The sequence below is a fragment of the Oncorhynchus masou genome, chromosome 6 (genome assembly GCF_036934945.1).
Source record: "Oncorhynchus masou masou isolate Uvic2021 chromosome 6, UVic_Omas_1.1, whole genome shotgun sequence".
Lineage (NCBI taxonomy): Eukaryota > Metazoa > Chordata > Actinopteri > Salmoniformes > Salmonidae > Oncorhynchus > Oncorhynchus masou.
In genome coordinates this window covers 20609241-20624793 of record NC_088217.1, presented here as the reverse complement: position 1 = coordinate 20624793, position 15553 = coordinate 20609241, and the positions used below count along the sequence as shown (strand labels likewise).

Here is a 15553-nt window from a genome sequence, read left to right as displayed (position 1 = left end):
ATGATGGAGGGCACTGTGTCCTTGGGGACCTTCAATGCTGCAGAAATGTTTTGATTCCCTTCCCCAAATCTGTGCCTCGACACAATCCTTTCTCGGAGCTCTACAGACAATTCCTTCGACCTCATGCCTTGATTTTTGCTGACATGCACTGTCAACTGTGGCACCTTATATAGACATGTGTGTGCCTTTCCAAATCATGTCAAATCAATTGAATTTACCACAGGTGGACTCCATTTGTAGAAACATCTCAAGGATGATCAATGGAAACAGGATGCACCCCAGCTCAATTTCGAGTCTCATAGCAAAGGGTGTGAATACTTGTGTAAATAAGGTGTTTCTGTCTTAATTTTAATAGATTTGCAACCATTTTTTTTAAATAAGTTTTTCTTTGTCATTATCGGGTATTGTGTGTAGATTCATGAGAAAAACGAATAATTTAATCAATTTTAGAATACAGTTGTAACGTAACAAAATGAGGAAAAGGTGAAGGGGTCTGAACACTTTCCGAATGCACTGTAACTCTCCATTCATGTGGAACACTCTGCACAGGCAAAAATAGCACTCGTCATGTTTAAATCCAACAGATTGGAGCCAATAAGAAATAATAATGGAATAACTGTACTGAACTGAATGAAATATATATTATAGCCTATCAAGAACATACATCCCACTGGGCACAGACGTTTCAATGTCCATTCCACTTTGGTTCAATGTAATTTCATTGAAATGACCGGTGTTTGCCCATTGGGAATTACTCATCGCTGAACACTTTAAGGCTATAATTTGCAGACTATTCTATTTCATTCCAATCTATTCTATGTTGTTATATTATATTGTATTCTGTTGAACTTATCTAAAATTAATACAATATATATGTTCGCCCATCAAGAACAAGCTATTGTCACGGCTTTCTTCCTGGGAAGTAGAGGCGGACCAAAACACAGCATGGTTATAGTTCATGGTTCTTTGATAAGAGACACTTAACATGAACTAACTACAAAACACATGAACTAACTACAAAACAATAAACGTGAAAACCGAAACAGTCCTAACTGGTGCAGAAAACACAAAGACAGGAAATAACCACCCACAAAATACCCAAGGCATATGGCTGCCTAAATATGGCTCCCAATCAGAGACAACGATAAACACCTGCCTCTGATTGAGAACCAATCCAGGCAACCATAGACTTACCTAGACACCTAGTACACCCCCCCGCCTCCCAAAGGTGCGGACTCCCAGCCGCACGCCTAAACCCATAGGGGAGGGTCTGGGTGGGAGTCTGTCCACGGTGGCGGCTCTGGGGCGGGACGTGGACCCCACTCCACTATAGTCTTAGTCCGTTTTTGTAGCATCCTAGGACGGCGACCCTCGCCGCCGACCTGGGATTGGCAACCTTACTAAATGGCCCCACTGGACTGAGAGGCAGCTCCAGACTGAGGTAGCTGAGAGGTAGCTCAGGCTGGTTAACGGCTCTGGAAGCTTGTGGCTGAATGGCGGCTCTGGCAGATCCGGGCTGAATGGCGGCTCTGGAAGATCCTGGCAGACTGGCGGCTCTGGAAGATCCTGGCTGACTGGCGGCTCTGGAAGATCCTGGTTGACTGGCGGCTCTGGAAGATCCTGGCTGACTGGCGGCTCTGGAAGATCCTGGCTGACTAGCGGCTCATGACAGACGGGAGACTCTGGCGGCTCATGACAGACGGGAGACTCTGGCGGCTCATGACAGACGGGAGACTCTGGCGGCTCATGACAGACGGGAGACTCTGGCGGCTCATGACAGACGGGAGAATCTGGCGGCTCATGACAGATGGGAGACTCTGGCGGCTCATGACAGACGGGATACTCTGGCGGCTCATGACAGACGGGAGACTTTGGCGGCTCATGACAGACGGGAGACTCTGGCGGCTCATGACAGATGGGAGACTCTGGCGGCTCTGGACAGACGGGAGACTCTAGCGACTCTGGACAGAAGGGAGACTCTAGCGACTCTGGACAGACGGGAGACTCTAGCGGCTCTGAACAGATGGGAGACTCTAGCAGCTCTGGACATACGGGAGACTCTAGCAGCTCTGGACAGATGAGGCGCACTGTAGGCCTGGTGTGTGGTGCCGGCGCTGGTGGTACTGGGCCAAGGACACGCACCTCAAGGCGAGTACGGGGAGGAGGAACAGGGAGTACTGGGCTCTGTATACGCACAGGAAGCCTGGTGCGGGGGGCTGCCACCGGAGGGCTGGTGCATGTAGGTGGTAGTGGATAGACCGGACCGTGCAGGCACACTGGAGCTCTTGAGCACCGAGCTTGCCCAACCTTACCTGGTTGAATGCTCCTGGTCGCCCTACCAGTACGGCGAGGTGGAATTGCCCGCACTGGGCTGTGCAGGGCGAACCGGGGACACCATGCGTAAGGCTGGTGCCATGTACGCCGGCCCAAGGAGACGCACTGGAGACCAGATGCGTAGAGCCGGCTTCATGGCACTTGGCTCGATGCCCACTCTAGCCCAGCCGATCCGAGGAGCTGGAATGTACTGCACTGGGCTATGCACCTGCACTGGAGACACCGTGCGCTCCACAGCATAACACGGTGCCTGCCCGGTCTCTCTCGCTCTCCGGTAAGCACAGGAAGTTGGCGCAGGTCTCCTACCTGGCTTTGCCATACTTCCTGTGTGTCCCCCCCAATAAATTTTAGGGGCTGACTCTCGGGCTTCCTACCGCGCCGCCGTGCTCGTTTCTCCAACTCCATTCTCCTGTAACACTCCTCGCACTGCTCCAGCGAATCCCAGGCGGGCTCCGGCACTCTTCCTGGGTCGACTGCCCACCTATCTATCTCTTCCCAAGTCGTATAGTCCAGATTTTGCTCCCAAGTCCAATAATCCTGACATCGCTGCTCCTCCTGCCGTTGCCTGTCACCACGCCGCTTGGTCCTGTTGTGGTGGGTGATTCTGTCACGGCTTTCTTCCTGGGAATGAGAGGCGGACCAAAACGCAGCGTGGTTATAGTTCATGGTTCTTTAATAAGAGACACTTAACATGAACTAACTACAAAACAATACATGTGAAAACCGAAACAGTCCTAACTGGTACAGAAAACACAAAGACAGGAAACAATCACCCACAAAATACCCAAAGAATATGGCTGCCTAAATATAGCTCCCAATCAGAGACAACGATTAACATCTGCCTCTGATTGAGAACCAATCCAGGCAACCATAGACTTACCTAGACACCTAAAAGAACACAACCCCATAAATCTACAAAAACCCCTAGACAAGTCAAAACACATAAATCATCCATGTCACACCCTGGCCTAACCAAAATAATACAGAAAACAAAGATAACTAAGGCCAGGGCTTGACAGCTATTTCTAATCAGTGGTCATTTGCATGATTTTTAATTATATTACATTCGATTATATTCTAGTTTAGTTAAATTCAGTAGAATATAAAATAATAGGCAATTATTCTATAATGATCACATATTGGCTATAATTTGCAGGTTTCTGCCGAGAATAGGAGAAGTCAACCCCCTCCCCTATACGCTGCCGAAGCGTCATGCATAGGATGGGAGGATACAGAGAGTGGTGGTCGGTCCATAACAACCCCTGTCACGGAGGCTGAAAGCTACCGCATAAAAACGTGTGCATTTATCGGATATGTGTTGTTGCTTAGGGCGTGGATGAGTGTCTTTAAAATTCAATTGTCTCCTTGCAATGGAAAGTGTCATTTGAGAGAGACACCGCACAAATACAGCCCGAAAGAACGGTGAGATGCTCTGAGCACGTCATCCACACTGGGAGAATACCGTGCCGCAGTGAGCAAACAATCTGATCGCTTCTATTCCGCTCCCGGACACCGCTGAACAGAACTTCTCCCCAGCGGAGGCGAATAGTTAACGGAGAGATGCGACGGGGACTTTGCCGTCCCTGACTTCATTCTGCTTTTAAACCAAGAAAAACTGCAATGAATATTTCAATAACCAGCTACGGGATCGGCTAGCCTAAGATTATAGCGGTCACAGCTGCGCACCTGACATTTACATGGTTCTTTAGAGGGATTAGAGAGAGACGGAACTATCCTGGCACGACAACTGTCCGTGAGTGTTTATTGTAGCAGTTCTACCTACCACGAGTTCTACTTCTAAACTGTAACCAATTTGATCAGTTATGAAAGCAATGTTGCAATAAACTGCATAAAATAGGAATGAATTACATTGTAATTTATTAATGCAACATTTCAATTGGCTGGCTGGCTGAATTTGTGATAAACTGAGCCGCATTAAATCAAGCAGTGGCACCATTGCACCTGTTATAAGAGTTTGTATTTTATAAATATGCCAGATATCTCAAGTGAGATTATTATTTTAGGGATAGTATAGCTTCGTAACTGCGTCAGTGCAGGCAAACGTTGAAGGTATGCACTCCCTCGCCGCTGGGGAAGGACAATAATAGTAGTCGCATCTGAATGTCACCGGTAAGTGTCTAAACATTTCCCGGGGATGGATTCCGAGGACGACTCGGGCTCGGATCCGCCACTTGGATCCACATTCTCCTCGGTGCCCAATTTAGACTCTGACATCAATGACAATAGGCTTATCTATGAGAACGGTGGACAGCGGAATGTCAACATAGAAACGGCAGTGCTGCGTGGGGCAAGCGACCAGAGCGCGTTTCCCTTATCGGACTACCGGGGACTCGTCCGCCAGAGGTTCATTCGCAGAAGTTTGTGGTTTTCGGACGCGGACGACCAAGCGTTGGATGCGCCAGAATGCGGTAACAGCACTCCAGTGCTCAGCGTCCACCTGCGCACCATCGTGGACCGAACCCGAACCCTCGCGATTGGACCACGCGTGGCTTTCCAGGTCCAGGAGAGCTCGAGCACCGAGAGCCAAGTGGGGCAGAAGGACAGCGCAACTGAAAGCGTGAGCGCGGATGAGGAGAAGGAGAGGAGCGTGGCCGAGCCCAAAACAGATGATGCAGCTGAACCGTCGCCTGATACCACTGGGAAAACTGGGAGTGATGAAAACGAGGATGAGAACGAGATGAAAGCCGTGTCCACCTCACCCGGGGGCCGGTTTCTCAAGTTCGATACTGAGCTCGGGAGAGGGTCTTTCAAGACTGTTTACAAAGGTCTGGACACAGACACCTGGGTAGAAGTCGCTTGGTGTGAACTTCAGGTAATATAACCTTGTTTTACAATTTGAATCAAATGTATTCAGCCTATCATTGTCATGTGTTTGGCATACATCAAAATCCACAAAGAAATGGTTAATTGACCACAAAATCAATATTTCGCAATGGCCATCTCAGTCTCCGGACTTGAACCATATTGAAAACCTATGGTTTGAATCGATGAGGGCAGTACATAAACTCAGACGAAGATATCAATAATCTGGAAATATTCTGTATGGAGGAATGGTTTAAGATCCCTCCCAGTGTGTTCTCCAATCTCATAAAACATGTTGGAAAAAGGCTCAGTGTCTGTCGTTATCCTCGCAAGTGTGGGTGCTGGCCTCAAGTACTGAAAACGGGTGACAATCATTTTGACCCATATCTTTTTTTGTTTTATTACTTGTTAAACTGAATATCTTTCTCTGAGCAATTGTATTAGTATAACATCCATTTTTTTATAACATATAATATAGCTCAGTATTTGTATTATTTATTTTTGCTCATCAATATCAAAGTTGCAAATAATTATTGCACCCCACTGTATATCCAGATGATAGCCTCACTGCAACATGTATAACACTATAGCTATTTTATAAAGAGGTAATAACACCTCATTTTCTGTCTGACATACATTTTTGCACTGTATTTGGCCTTTATTAATAGTTGTCAGCGCACAAGGATGAGTTGAGTTCCTGCCACACTTTGGTTATTGGTCATATCACAGTTAATTGAAGTCATAGACTTACTTCTATGATAGGCCTACCACTGCACAGACACACTGACATTATTGTCGGTGCCACCACTTGAAACAGTGCTATTCCAGTTGCATGCATTTTTAATCTGCATGTCAGGGATTACAATTTCCCCTCTTCCTGTACGGGGATTTTAGTCAGTGTACAGACTGTCACTGACAGAGTGACTGCTGGTAATATGAGGGTAAACGCAAGTATACACCGTATACCCACTTATTTTATAGTGTACATTGCATATACTCACTTCTTAATCTCCACAATGCATATCAATTTAGTGTAATGGAGGTATATGATGTACCAATTAATAAAGCTGATGGAACAGATAAGAATGTTTTGCTTAAAATGTTGATAAACGATTATTTCTTCACAATTTGGTGCAGCAATGTGAATAAGGCGCTAGGTCTATGCGTGGGTGTTCCATAATGCAATATGCGGTAAAACACTGTTCTAAAATGCCACTGCAGTAGTTTCTTGGACAGAAGATGGAAATAATTAGAATTTAGAAAGAGAGGAGATCTAAAGATGCAACAACTATCATGGGTTGCTAATATGACTATGATAATGCCTTTGGCTGCAAGACAATGAAAAAAAGTTGAAAGAAAACCAATAGAAGAGGAACCAACTGGACACACACTGGTTGAATCAAAGTTGTTTCTACGTAATTTTTTGACATGCCACCAGGGGTCTTTTCACAATCCTCAAATCCAGAACAAATTCAAGAAAGCATACAGTATTATATAGAGACATTATTGCATGGAACTCTGTTCCATCTCATATTGTTCAAGTGAACAGCAAACCCGGGTTTTAAAAATTAGATAAACACCTCACGGCACAACGCCTCTCCCCTATTTGACCTACATAGTTTGTATGTATGTATTGATATGTAGGCTATGTGTGACTTTTGCCATTTTGAACAATTATGTAGTTCTGTCCTTGAGTTGTTGTCTTTTGATGTTCTGTATTATGTCATGTTTCATGTTTTGTGTGGACCCAAGGAAGAGTAGCTGCTGCGTTTGGTTGAGTTGTCAACTAACGTGAATTCTACTTCAAGTCAACAAAACATTTCACCATGTCATTGGGTTGAGGTTAAAAGTTGGCAAAAAAACTATGTTGATAACTTTTTGCAAATCCAATCCGTTTTCCACGTTGATCCAACGTTGTCACATAGATGTTGTTGAAATTACATTGAATCAACATTGTTTCCACTTAATTTCAACAAAACAATTTAATGTGATGACGTTAAATCAATGTGGAAAACTGATTTGATTTGCAAAATGTCAACAACTTTAGGGAACTTTTTTTCTTCAGTCAACCTTTAACCTAAATCCAATGTCATGGAGAATTTCAAACTGACAGCCAGCCGCTGTCTGATGTGGTGCCGTGCCTCCTCAACCTTGAAGCTCACTTGCAGTCAACTACTATTACAAAACAGTTGGCACAGGTCCTCCTGAAGTCACAGCGTGAGAGCTTCGTATGCATATTGAATCCTTTGGCATCCAACTTCCACATAACCTTTGCAGCAGATTGCCAAGATGGATCCAAGTGCGTCTCTGGAACTTCGCTCAGCAGACATGGAACCACTGATGAGGGAAGAAAGTCTGTGACAATACCAGTATCGCAATATTTTTTCCAATGCAAAAAATGAAAACAGGACCAACTGTTTGGTCCTTTAAAAACCTGCTGAATGTAAAATATTGTGTACTATAGCTTGGAAAATGAATAAATGTGACTGGATGACAACATCATTTTGTTTGTTTACAACATTAGGTTTTAAAAAAAAATCTGGTTGCCACTTTACTAACAAGTACCGCAATGCTGGTATCGTCCCGGGCCTAGAGGGAAGCAGAGTCTTTTTTAACATGAGCGAATCAGAGAGTACAGCCATGGAGCAGCAGGACACCAGGAAGATGCCAGACAGATGAATCCAGCAAGGGTCTTGACCACAGTACTTCAGAAATATTGCTTATTTGCTTCGAAGATTGTGTCTGGGGTCACTGTCCAGCCGAAGGGTTAACCTGGCAGAGCACTAAGTGCCCCATGTGGACTGCGGAAATACTTGGAAGAGGTAAAAGAGGGTATGTGTACACACATACTCAAATAAAATAACATGTTATTTGTCACATACATGTGTTTAGCAGATGTTATTGCGGGTGTAGCGAAATGCTTGTGCTTCTAGTTTCGACAGTGCAGCAATATCTAACAAGTAATATCTAACAATTTCCCTACAAATACCTAATACACACAAATCTAAGTAAAGGAATGGAATTAGGAATATATAAATATATGGACCGGAAATGTCAGAGCGGCATAGACTGAGTATAGTATATAATACAGTATATACATATGAGATGAGCAATGCAAGATATGTAAACATTATTAAAGTGACATTATTAAAGTGACTAGTGATCCATTAAATAAAGTGGCCAATGATTTCAAGTCTGTGTATGTAGGCTGCAGCCTCTGTGCAAGTGTTGACTATTTAACAGTCTTATGGCCTTGAGATGGAAGCTGTTTTTCAGTCTCTCGGTCCCAGCTTTGATGCACCTGTACTGACTTCGCCTTCTGGATGATAGCGGGGTGAACAGGCAGTGGCTTGGGTGGTTGTTGTACTTGATGATCTTTTTGGCCTTCCTGTGATATCGGGTGCTGTAGGTGTCCTGGAGGGCAGGTAGATTGTCCCAAGTGATGCGTTGTGCAGACCGCACCAGCCTCTGGAGAGCCTTTGCAGTTGTGGGCGGTGCAGTTGCCACAACAGCCCAACAGGATGCTCTCAATTGTGCGTGTATAAAAATTTGTGAGGGTTTTAGGTGACAAGCCAAACTCTGTTGCGCCTTCTTCACCACACTGTCTGCGTGGGTGGATCATTTCAGTTTGTTGAGATGTGTACACCGAAGAACTTTCCACCTTCTCCACTGGTGTCCCATCGAAGTGGATCAGGGGGTGATCCCTCTGCTGTTTCCTGAAGTCCAGGATCATCTCCTTTGTTTCGTGGTCGTTGAGTGAGAGGTTATTTTCCTGACACCACACTCCCAGATCCCTCAACTCCTCCCTGTCGGTTGTCTCATCGCTGTTGTTATTCAAGCCTGCTACTGTTGTGTCATCTGCAAACTTGATGATTGAGTTGGAGGCGTGCATGGCCATGCAGTCATGGGCGAACAGGGAATACAGGAGGGGGCTGAGCACGCACCCTTGTGGGGCCCCAGTGTTGAGGATCAGTGAAGTGTAGGTGTTGTTTCCTACCACCACCTGGGGGCGGCCCATCAGGAAGTCCAGGACCCAATTGCACAGGACAGGGTTCAGATCCATGGCCTTGAAGTTAATGTTGACCTTGGAGGGTACTATGATGTTGAATGCTGAGCTATAGTCAATTAACAGCATTCTTACATAGGTATTCCTCTTGTCCAGATGGGAAGGGCAGTGTGCAGTGTGACGGCGATTGCATCGTCTGTGGACCTATTGGGGCAGTAAGCAAATTGAAGTGGGTCTAGGGTGGCAGGTAAGGTAGAGGTGATTTGATCCTTGAAGGTGATTTGATCCTTGGGCGATAGTAATTTAGTTCAGTTCCCTTTGCATTCTTGGGAACAGTGACATTGGTGGCCATCTTGAAGCATGTGGAGACAGCAGTCTGGGATAGGGAATGATTGAATATGTCCGTAAATACACCAGCCAGTTGGTCTGTGCATGCTCTGAGGACGTGGCCAGGGATGCCGCCTGGGCCGGTAGCCTTGCGAGGGTTAACACATTTAAATGTCTTACTCACGTCAACCACGGAGAAGGAGAGCCCACTGTTCTTGGTAGCTGGCCGCGTCAGTGGCACTGTGTTATCCTCAAAGCGGTCGATGAAGTGTTTAGCTTGTCCTGGAGAAAGGCGTCAGTGTCTGTGGCATAGCTGGTTTTCCTTTTGTAGTCTGTGATTGACTGTAGACCCTGCCACATACATCTTATGTCTGAGCTGTTGAAATGCGACTCTGTTTGATTGCCTTACGGAGAGAATGACCACTCTGTTATTATTCTGCCATATTCCCAGTCACTTTACCATGGTTAAATACGGTGGTTCGCGCTAACAGTTAAGTGTGAATGCTGCCATTTATCCACGGTTTCTGATTAGGGTAGGTTTTAATAGTCACAGTGGGTACCACATCTCCTATACACTTATTAATATACTCAGTAACCGTCTCGGTGTACACGTCAATATTATTCCCCCGAAGGTATTCGGAACATATCTCAGTCCGCATGACTGACATTCTTGAAGCGTGGATTCCGAATGGTCAGACCAGTGTTGAATAGTCCTTAGCACGGGTACTTCCTGTTTGAGTTTCTGCCTATTGGAAGGGAGGAGCGAAATGGAGTTGTGGTCAGATTTTCCGAAAGTATGGCGGGGGAGGGCCTTGTATGCATCCCGGAAGTTGGAGAAGCAATGGTCGAGTGTTTTCCCAGTGTGAGTGCTACAGCTGTGACAATAACCGAAGAGAATTCTCTTGGGAGATAATACGGTTGGCATTGAATTGTGAGCTATTCTAGTTTGGGTGAACTAAAGGACTTGAGTCCCTGTATGTTATTACAATTACACCATGAGTCGTTAATCATGTAACATACATGATTAACCCTTCTTCTTCCCCGAGAGATGTTTATTCCTGTCGGCACGATGGACTGAGAATCCAGATGGCTGGACCGACTCCGACAGTATATAACGGGAGAACCATGTTTCCGTGAAACAGAGTATGTTACAATCCCTGATGTCTCTCTGGATAGATATACATGTTTACAATGACATAAACATAACATATTCAATGTACCATGACTTAATTTGTCTTTTTTTCCCCTCTCTTTCTGTCAGATAAAGGTAAAGGTATATCTACTAAAGTAAAATAAAGCATTGGATTGGAGTAAACCTGGGAGTTTCCTTCCACTATATTTATTGCACCAGTCTAGGGATTTATCCTTTATATCCAAGTCACATTAGGATTGATTCATAATTCTAACCTAAACACATCTATGTCCTGACTATGGAGTTGTATGGAGTCCTCTAGTGGCAATAATCCTTTGTTAGCATGAGCAGGGCCATTCAGGACTTTTGCCATTTTGATTTAGTCAGCTGGGCAGGACTTCCAACTTCATTGGGTGATCCCTCCTGATGACCCAGGTTAGAGTCAGGACAGCTGGGTCATCAGGAGGGATCAGCAAATTAATTTTACTTTTGAAGAAGAAAATGGACTATTTCAAGATGGAGATGGCCTCATTGGCGCTGCCCATCCTGTCACTGATACCATCATGACACAGATACAGAGATGTTATGCCTATCCAAGTCTATGGATACCTTTGACAGTGTTTACAGCTGTGTACAATATTTGCACATTATACTTTTAAAAAATTCTTTAAGCTATATCAAGTTGGTTGTTGATCATTGCTAGAAAGCCATGTTCAAGTCTTGCCATAGATTCTCAAGCCGAATTAAGTCAGAACTGTAACGAGACAGCTCAGGAACATTCCATGTTGTCTTGGTAAGCAACTGTATATTTGGCCTTGTGTTTTAGATTATTTTTCCTGTTAAAATGTGCATTTGTCTCCCAGTGTCTGTTGGAAACCAGACTGAACCAGACATTCCTCTCGGATTTTGCCTGTGATTAACTCAATTACTTTTATTTTTATCCCCCCCAAAAAACTCCCTTGTCCTTGCCAATGACAAGCATACCCATAATATGATGCAGCCACCACCATGCTTGAAAATATGAAGAGTAGTACTCAGTGATGTGTTGTGTTGGATTTGCCCCAAACATAACACTCATTATTCAGGTCATTTAAAAATGTTTTTGTTGTTGTGGTTTTACTTTAGTGCAAACAGGATGCATGTTTTGGAATATTTGTATTGTGTACAGGCTTCCTTCTTTTGTGGTTGAATCTGTGGTTTAAATTCATTGCTCGACTGAGTGATTTTACAGATAATTGTATGTGTGGGGTACAGAGATGAGGAAGTCATTCAAAAATCATGTTAAACACTATTATTGCACAGAGAGTGACTCCATGCAACTTATTATGTGACTTGTTAATCACATTTTCCTCCAGAACTTTTTTAGGCTTGCCATAACAAAGGGGCTGAATAATTATTGACTCAAGACATTTCAGCTTCATTTTTAATTTACAAACTTTTCTAAAAACACAAGTCCTCTTTGACATTATGGGGTATTGTGTGTAGGGCAGTGACACAAAATCTCAGTTTAATCAATTTTAAAGTCAGGCTGTACCAACCAAATGTGGAAAGTGGAGGAGTGTGAATACTTTCTGACGCCTCTGTAAATGGTTCCTAGCCTCCCACGCATAGTCCCTAAAACTAAAACTACTATAAATAATAAAAAAACTAAATATACATGTGTTTTTTTTATCAAACTGAAGCTAAATAAAAACAAGTAAATCACATCTGAAAACTAACTGAAACTAAACTGAATTTATAATAAAAATCTAAAAATGAATAGTTATAAAAAATAATATTAAATCACAAAACTATAATAACCTTGCTCTGGACAGTCAGTATGCCAGCCTACCAGGACTATTTGAGGTCTGTTCTTGCAGAGTATGTAGTGACAAACCAATACAGATCCATTGTTTTGATGCAATTCCTTTAGAGTATCTTGGGTGACATGTATGTCAAATTCTCCCTCCTTCCCTGCTCTCCCATCAGCTCCCTCTCACCTACTACATTTCCCTCGGTCTCCCTAGGCTCTTCATTTCTACCTGGCACCTCCCTACTATTCTACCCATCAAAAATCCCTTTCCTCCCTACTAGCTCGAAACACGCGGACCTGGACATGGAACCTCCCGAGGCCTCTCTCTCCCTCCCTCCATACTCTCTCTCCCTCTCTCCCTCCCTCAGCCCGGCCATTTACGGAGGGGATTTCTCCCTCCGTTTCCAGAAAAAGGCAACTCTTTTTAAATGTGAGTCTGAGCAGAAACCCTCCCGAGAGAGTAGACCTCCATCAATCTAAAAGAGCAGCTTGTGAAAAAGGGAAAAGATTTCCATATTCCCTGTGGATAATTTCTGACATTGCCCAGTTGTCAATTTTCATCCCCTCCCCTACTGACAGAGGAGTTTTTCTCTCTCCTTCCCTACGGGGCTCTCTACTCTCTCGTGGGTTTCCCGACGGAGCACCTACTCTCTGGACACACCTTCCCTCCTGAGCTGACAGCTTATCTTTCCCTGACAGCCTGTTGCCATAGAATAAACAAAATCCCCACAGCACAGAGCAAGTAGAATAATAAAATGCTTTTGTGGAGCTTCACAATCTTTTGAATAATTCTGCTTCAGAACAGTGATATAATCCAGGCCCCTGGATTTCTTTGTTGCCTGTTGCTGCTGTGGTCTGATGCATGGTGTATATAATCACTGGCACATTGAGGGATGGCCGTACCCTTTACTGAGAGGACTGGGGAGACAGATGAGGGAATGGATGGAGAGTTACAGTTCACTGTGCTCTGGTCTGGTGCTGCTGAATGTCCAGGGGCCAGGGCGTGTCTTGGGCCACCACTGTTTGGCTTATCTTCAGCTGGAGAGTGGGTGGGGGATAAGGACTGCATAATAGAGAGGAGGAAGGGACTGTTTATCCAGGGCTATCTGTGTGTGTGTCCTACTTTACCAAACAAGGTAGAGTCATAATCACTACCATTATGGGTTTCGTTTGGACAGTCCAAGCAAAGTCTTCATGCAGACTCCATGCAGGTAACTGGGTGACTCTGTGTATAGTTGGGTATAGCTACAGTTACTTTCACAATTACTTTGACATGTCCGGCTGTGTATTAACAAAAACTCAGCTCTCAACTATTCAGCCCCCTTAACGCAAATGACTCTAAAATCAAAGCCATGCATTAATGATAGTGACATTGTGCCTATTGATGTGTCTTTGGCACCATTGTGTTCAATACAACTCTATTCTCTACGTTTTCAGCGGACTGAAAAATGACTCCCCACGTTTCTGCAGGTCAGATCTGGGTTTGGTCCATTTGCGGTCAATTTTCTGTACTGCTGGTCTGGTGCTGCTGAATGTCCAGGGGCCAGGGCGTGTCTTGGGCCACCACTGTTTGGCTTATCTTCAGCTGGAGAGTGGGTGGGGGATAGGGACTGCATAATAGAGAGGAGGAAGGGACTGTTTATCCAGGGCTATCTGTGTGTGTGTCATAATAAAACGTTTTAGGGTGTCACAAGAGGAGTAGTTTAGTGTCAGAGCAGAGACAGGTGAGAGAGGAGTTTAGTGTCAGAGCAGAGACAGCTGAGAGAGGAGTTTAGTGTCAGAGCAGAGACAGCTGAGAGAGGAGATTAGTGTCAGAGCAGAGACAGCTGAGAGAGGAGTTTAGTGTCAGAGCAGAGACAGCTGAGCAAGGAGTTTAGTGTCAGAGCAGAGACAGCTGAGAGAGGAGTTTAGTGTCAGAGCAGAGACCAGTTTCTGAGGTCAGAGGAGTTTAGTGTCAGAGCAGAGACAGCTGAGATGTTTTAGGGTGGAGTTTAGTGTCAGAGCAGAAACCGGTGAGAGAGGAGTTTAGTGTCAGAGCAGAGACAGGTGAGAGAGGAGTTTAGTGTCAGAGCAGAGACCAGTGAGAGAGGAGTTTAGTGTCAGAGCAGAGACAGCTGAGAGAGGAGTTTAGTGTCAGAGCAGAGACAGCTGAGAGAGGAGTTTAGTGTCAGAGCAGAGACAGATCAGAGACAGCTGAGAGAGGAGTTTAGTGTCAGAGCAGAGACAGCTGAGAGAGGAGTTTAGTGTCAGAGCAGAGACAGCTGAGGGAGGAGTTTAGTGTCAGAGCAGATTCAGCTGAGAGAGGAGTTTAGTGTCAGAGCAGAAACCGGTGAGAGAGGAGTTTAGTGTCAGAGCAGAGACAGGTGAGAGAGGAGTTTAGTGTCAGAGCAGAGACAGCTGAGAGAGGAGTTTAGTGTCAGAGCAGAGACAGCTGAGAGAGGAGTTTAGTGTCAGAGCAGAGACAGCTGAGAGAGGAGTTTAGTGTCAGAGCAGAGACAGCTGAGAGAGGAGTTTAGTGTCAGAGCAGAGACAGCTGAGAGAGGAGTTTAGTGTCAGAGCAGAGACAGCTGAGAGAGGAGTTTAGTGTCAGAGCAGAGACAGCTGAGAGAGGAGTTTAGTGTCAGAGCAGAGACAGCTGAGAGAGGAGATTAGTGTCAGAGCAGAGACAGCTGAGAGAGGAGTTTAGTGTCAGAGCAGAGACAGCTGAGAGAGGAGTTTAGTGTCAGAGCAGAGACAGCTGAGAGAGGATTTTAGTGTCAGAGCAGAAACCGGTGAGAGAGGAGTTTAGTGTCAGAGCAGAAACCAGTGAGAGAGGAGTTTAGTGTCAGAGCAGAGACAGCTGAGGGAGGAGTTTAGTATCAGAGCAGAGACAGCTGAGAGAGGAGTTTAGTGTCAGAGCAGAGACAGCTGAGAGAGGAGTTTAGTGTCAGAGCAGAGACAGCTGAGAGAGGAGTTTAGTGTCAGAGCAGAGACAGCTGAGAGAGGAGTTTAGTGTCAGAGCAGAGACAGCTGAGAGAGGAGTTTAGTGTCAGAGCAGAGACAGCTGAGAGAGGAAGAGACTAGTTCACTGGCATTGGTTTAGTACAGCATCTGATACATTTCACAAATCTGTGTATGGATGTGACGTCATAATTTAACA

General features: G+C 45.0%; 1 pseudogene; it reads left to right on the top strand.

Annotated features, from left to right (window-relative positions):
* The first annotated feature begins 4489 nt into the window (after positions 1 to 4489).
* Positions 4490 to 15553, top strand: part of LOC135541501 (serine/threonine-protein kinase WNK2-like) — a 62711-nt pseudogene continuing 51647 nt past the window's right edge.